We start from the raw sequence: 6632 nt of genomic DNA, 5'->3' as shown, positions 1-6632 counted from the left end.
CCCAATTTGCTTGTATGTTCAGTCAATTTTCCTCATTTGAATTAATTGAAATGGCATTAATCCATTCCAGCGGAATTCCAGGCATGACAAAATACTTCAATATTTCGCTAATATAAACTCTGTGGCTTATTTATTTGTCACAATTCATCTAATATGACATAATAAACAATATTAATAACATAGAAACATGATACATACATTAGAATGAATAAATACTATGTCATTATGTAAGTGGCTAGTGGTGGTGGCAGCTGTGACACAGCGGAAATTAGTGTTGTTGGGTTCTATAGGGGCACCACAGTTTTTTAAATCAAATCAAATCAAATCAAGTTTATTCTCTATAAGGATTACAATGCTGAGTTTTCAGAATTTGGTTATTGTGTGGTTTACATGTAGTAAAATACTAATTACAGAGGGGACCACTAAAACACCTAGCATGCCTAGGCATTTCGGGCAGACTTAGATTAATTCTTAACTTTAAAATGTTACAAATTATGAGGTAAGTTGGTATTATGGCTAAGTGACTAAATACTAGTTTGTGAGTTTAGCAATGTGAATGCTTTTGTTTTGGCACAATACATAGTTTCAGTATTGGAGTATCACAGGCCAAGTTATGACTAGTTAGGATTCATTTTTTAAGATTAAGATTGATATTTCTGTGTTTATGGTCAAATGGGTGAGTGAGTGTAAGTGTGAACCACCAGGTGGTATTCATGTAATTAGTTGATAGATAAAATATAAAAAAAAAAATAGTTGATGGGGTGTATCAGGGAGATAAGATGTTTTCTAATGGTAGTTTTGAAGGTGATGAATGTGTGTGCAGTTCTAGAGTTTTCAGGTAGGGTGTTCCAGATTTTAGGGCCTTGACATACATTGAATTTTTGTAAAGGTTTAGTCAGACATGGGGAATGTCATAGAGATGTTTGTGTCTAGTGTTATGCCTGTGGGTTCTGTCACAACTATCAAGAAAGCGTTTTAAGTCGAGGCTAATATTGGAATTTAAGGTCCTGTAGATGTAGATTGCACAGTAGTAAGTGTGGATGTACTGAACAGGGAGTAGGTTTAGATCTATGAAGAGTGGGGGCGGGGGGGGGGTTATGACAAAGGTTATGAGATTAATTTAAGTGTATTGTCCACTTAATATTATACTCGGGGTTTCTTTAGTATTAGCTAAATTAAAGATTCGACTAGTCTATAATATTATCTGGTTCAGGAATATACCCGGGTATAATGTATAAATGTATATATATATATATATATATCTTGAGTAATGTGTTAGGTAGGTACACCTGGCTAAGGTTTATAACAAGGCATGTCCATTGGTGGGTAGTTCACACTGCTCTACCCTCTCCCCCTTTGATGAGTTGACCTAATGAAGGGATTTACTGTGTATGGCCAGTTCGTACTCACTGCTGACTGGGTGAACAACGTCTTGGCAGACCTTCTAGTACTCCAGTATGGTTCTTGCCTGGTGTCTTGGAGAAACTAGTTGAGAAACTCCTGAACTGGCTTGAGTTGAAAATTCTGTGGTGGAGTCGGCAGAAAGTCATATCCAGATATCTTCAGTATACGATGTGTCAATGAGTGTCGTGTGTAGAAGTCACAAGTGATATTGACCTTACTCAGTGAAGGAGTTCCTTTTTGATGTATATACTCATTAAAGTCATGTGTTATTATTGAGGAAACAGTCCTGCTCCTCTGAATATTTTCGAGTGTAGTGTCCGTATAGACATTGACAGTGCTAATTTACTGTTAAGACCTGTAATATTGTATACTTACAATTTAGGACTTTTAATTTATTGAAAGAATCTCATTAATTAATATTTAATAGATATTTACGAATATCCAAGAAAAGTATTTAAAATTTTTAATAAAAAGCCTGCAAAATGCTGAGTAATTCTTATTTGGGCCTTATATTTCTAAGATTGGAAGTTCCTTTTTATTCTTGGAAGAGATTTTGTTACGGTGGGCAATAAACCTGGCGAACAACTAAGATTCGAACTGTAACAAGTGGGATCGTGATCGTGACCATAGATCGTGACTTATCACAGTTGGTGAAGGACTTGACTCCAGATACGCTGAAGACTTTACCACTACAACAATGCTGGCAAGTGGCTAGAAATTTGGGAGTTTCTTATAACAATCGTTATACAGCGAGTACCTTTCGTTCTGTTATACAGAACATATAGTTTTCTCAGCCCTCTGACACTGTCCCAATGTTGGACTCGCATGGCAAGACACCCTCGGAGGAATCTTTGTCCCTAGGAGTAGCTCATTTGGTGGCTTCATTTGATGGCCTCACTTTGGGAGCAGAGGCTATGTCTCGGGACAACGTGCCACCTGATTTGTGTAATGAGAGCCCATTAGCCCCTTGTCATGTGGGGACGACCGGAGATGGAGCTCGTCCCAAGCTTCGCCTAGAGGGACACACTCCTCCAGTACCTTTGACTCCTCTCTCACTCGAACACTTTTAATGTCTGGAACATCTTATAAAGTTGCAAACAGAGTAACTGGAATCCCAGCACCTGCTGTATAAAGAAAGTTCAAGAGGGAAAACATACGATTCGAGCGGCAAAAAGAGGAGGAAAAAAGTAAGTCGTCCGCTACTCCAACCTTGACCTTTGACGGCCATACCACGTTGAACACACCGCTTCTCGTCCGATCAGCGAAGTTAAGCAACGTTGGGTTTGGTTAGTACTTGGATGGGTGACCGCCTGGGAACACCAAATGCTGTTGGCATAAAACCTTAGGTGCCCGGTGGCCTGGTGGCTAAAAGCTCCCGCTTCACACACGGAGGGCCCGGGTTCGATTCCCGGCGGGTGGAAACATTTCGATACATTTCCTTACACCTGTTGTCCTGTTCACCTAGCAGCAAATAGGTACCTGGGTGTTAGTCGACTGGTGTGGGTCGCATCCTGGGGGACAAGATTAAGGACCCCAATGGAAATAAGTTAGACAGTCCTCGATGACGCACTGACTTTCTTGGGTTATCCTGGGTGGCTAACCCTCCATGGTTAAAAATCCGAACGAAATCTTATCTTATCTTATCTTATCACAGGGCTGCCTCATTAGTGCCCAGGTTTTGTGAAACAGACTTGGACACTTCGACACATTTGAGAATCAGGCACGAGGGATGAGATGGCCTCGCGAACATTGGGCTACCTTACCTCACACCACACTTAAGGGTAAGGCTCAATCATGTACTGCAGCTCTCCCTTATGACAAGTATGCAGATTACGAGGCAGTTAAGATCATTTTAAAGGAGTATGACTTACTTCCCATAAGTTATCAGCGCACTTTCCGCTCTCTACGAAGACTGCCCGGTCAAACCTGGGTAGAATTTGCCCGACAAAAGAAGGTGGCTCTAGAGCAATGGCTGAGGTCATCTGGGTGTGATACTATGGAGCGTCTGATACAGTTGATCTTACAAGAAGAATTTCAGAACTCTCTGACGGGCGATGTACGCTCCTTTGTCATCGAACACCAGACTGCAGATGTGTTGGCCTCTGCTTCTCCAGCTGATCACTTCGAGATAACCTCTTAATTGACAAAGGAAAAAGGGTCTAGAGAGAAAGCCAGGTTATGTTCTTCTAAGAGTCAGCCCTTCTCTCCTAGGAAAATGGATCAGCGGACCTCTCCTTCTCATTCACCAAAAGCTTACTCGAGTGTCGTCCATGATAATGGTAAAGGAAGACCATCTTATGAGATGGATACATCAAGAAGAGGCCCAGCTTACTCTTAGTGCCAGAAACCAGGCCATTGGAGGCGCTCATGTTTCCAATTGAATCGAGACCGTAGGCGGTCAGGTTCCGAAACATTACCTGCACAGATGACGTCTTCCTCCAAATCGAAGTGCCTAATTCCCTCTGAGTTGTTCGCTGACAAAGTTTTGGAAGCCATGTTGCCTTACTTCTTTAAGGGTAAGGCTGGAATTACAGAGGACCAAATGGTGGACATAGTATCCTATCGGGATACGGGAAGCTACCTGACCTTACTGAGAAAATGAGTACTTCCTTTAAGTGATAACACCTATATTAACCTGGATGTTCTGCTAGAAGGTTACGGTGGCGCCATCACAAGAGTACCCCTTCATAAGGTGTATGTGAATGTAGATTCATATCAAGGTGAAGCTGTTGTGGGCCTTTCTGATACTGATTTTCCCATTAAGTGTGTGGATCTATTGGTGGGTAATGATTTAGGAAGAGGAGGAATTTGCCGAGAACCTTATGTTATAGAGAAGTTCTCTGGTGAGAATTACGCCATTGAAGGGTGTAAGGAAGGTCCTCATCTATTCCCTCTTACAACTATAACAAGGGCTATGGCTAAAAATTTGGAACCACTGCTTACTCCTGATGAACCCTCAGATTGGGGTTTGGATGCTCTGTTCAGTGCCAGTGATCAACCCGAAGTCAAAAATCAGCCTCCAAAATCCCAAGTGGTAGATTTTGCCCCATTACAGAGTAACGACTTTAATTGGGAAAATTTAGTGAAAGAACAGCTTGAAGACCCGTCGTTGAAGCAGGCAAGGGATCAAGCGCTTACTGAGACAGAATCTGCGGGTAAGGAAGAATGTTTTTATTACTCTGACGGTATCCTGATGAAGAAATATCCATTGACTTCTTCAGTTAATTCATGTCTCAAGCCAAAACAGCTTTTGGTTTTACCTGTCCGATTTCGGGAGTTAGCGTTGGAAGTGGCACATTCTAGCCCTGTGGGCGGACATTTGGGAATAAGAAAGACTAGGAAAATTAGCCCGATATTTCTTCTGGCACAAGATGAAGGATACTGTGACTGAGTACTTGAGAAACTGTGCTATTTGCCAGCTCATTGGAAAGCCTGCACAAAAACCTCCTCCTGTGCCCCACTTACCTATTGCCGTAGAAGGTGAACCCTTCTCTCGGCTCGTAGTAGACTGTGTGGGACCTCTCCCAAAAGCTAGGCTTGGCAACCAATATCTTCTTACTATAATGGATATGACTACTCGGTATCCAGAGGCTGTGCCCCTACGCAAGATTAGTGCTAAGGCTATTGCGAAAGTCCTATTTAGATTCTTTGCACAGTTTGGATTCCCTAAGGAGATTCAATCTGACAGAGGGACGAATTTCACATCAAAGATTTTCCGTGAAGCTATGTCCAGGGTCGGAGTTAAACCCATTGTTTCAACAGCATATAGACCCCAAACCCAGGGTGTCATAGAGAAGTTTCACCAAACCCTTAAGATCATGATTAGGGCATACTATGAGCAGTTCTCAACAGACTGGGATGAAGGTATTCTTTTCCTCCTCCTCTCCCTATGAGAGAGTGAACAGGAAAGCTTTGGATATAGTCCTTTTGAGCTCATTCATGGTCATGCGGTCAGAGGACCGTTAGTAATGCTAAAGGACGTATGGTCTGGAAAAGTGGAGCCTTCTTTATGTTTATCTCCCATGGCAATGCAAGAACACTTGGTTTTTACTCGGCAATTGGCCGCTGACAACCTCAGACAAGCTCAAAACATATGAAACAACGTTATGACAAGACTGCTGTTGAGCGTTCATTAAATGTGGGAGACAAAATATTAGCTTTAAAGCCAGTGCCAGGCCATACCTTGCAACACAAGTATGAGGGTCCAATGGAGGTGATAAAGAGGCTGAGTAAGGTAAATTATGTGGTAAAAATGCCAGGAAGAAGAAAGTCTACTCGAACTTACCATATAAATCAGCTAAAGAAATACTATGAAGGGCTTGTCCCTGTGGCTGCAGGAAGATTGTTCCCATGGAGTAGAGATAAGACTGAAGAACTCGGAAATAATGGAAACTTCAGATCATTATCTCAGTAACTTAGAAAAGGAAAGAGCAAGTGAAATCAGAGACTTGGTTTACACCTATAGAAGTCTCTTTGGAGATATCTCCCGACAGTGCACCATGGGGATCCACTATGTGGATGTGCAAGGAGCTGCTCTGGTTAAACAAGCTCCGTATAGAGTCAGCTCAGTAAAGAATAAAGCTCTGCTGGAGGAAATAAGTTTCCTGTTCAATCATGGTTTGATTGAACATAACAAAAGCCCTTGGGCTTCACCATGTGTCCATGTTCCTAAGTCGGACGGTTCATTTAGAATGTGTACAGACTATCGGAGAGTAAATTCCCTGATGGTGCCTGACGGATTCCCCCTTCCTAGGGTTGACGACCTAATAGACAGCGTCTCCAGTGCAAAGTATGTCAGTCGTTTGGACCTCCTGCGTGGTTATTATCAGGTGCCGTTATCGCCCCAAACCCAGGAGATTTCTTTCACCGTGCCTGGAGGCCTGTTTAACTACAGGGTGATGCCCTTCGGGCTCTGCAACGCCGCCTCGACCTTCCAGAGGCTTATGAATCAACTGATGTACGACTTGGAAGGAACGGAAGCTTACCTAGATGATCTGGTAGTATTCAGCGATGGCTGGCCTCAACACCTGATTCGGCTGGAAGCACTCTTGAAAAGGCTAGATGAACATCATTTCACCGTCATCCTTGCCAAGTGTGAGTTTGGTCATGCCCAGATAAAATATCTTGGATTTAATATAGGACAAGGCACGGTTGCCCCCGTCAATGCTAAGATTCTTGCTATTATGGATTTTCCCACTCTGCAAGACAAGAAAGGTGTACAGAGGTTC

General features: G+C 42.6%; 1 non-coding gene across 1 annotated transcript; it reads left to right on the top strand.

Moving 5' to 3' along the window:
- The first annotated feature begins 2620 nt into the window (after positions 1–2620).
- Positions 2621–2739, top strand: LOC138855271 (5S ribosomal RNA). Its single transcript, XR_011394478.1, has one exon. It is a non-coding gene; the product is annotated as a 5S ribosomal RNA (ribosomal RNA).
- The last annotated feature ends 3893 nt before the right edge of the window (positions 2740–6632 follow it).

The sequence above is a fragment of the Cherax quadricarinatus genome, chromosome 87 (genome assembly GCF_038502225.1).
Source record: "Cherax quadricarinatus isolate ZL_2023a chromosome 87, ASM3850222v1, whole genome shotgun sequence".
Classification (NCBI taxonomy): Eukaryota; Metazoa; Arthropoda; class Malacostraca; order Decapoda; family Parastacidae; genus Cherax; species Cherax quadricarinatus.
Note: the sequence above shows the minus strand (reverse complement) of the source record. Positions and strands in the feature narration are given on the sequence as shown.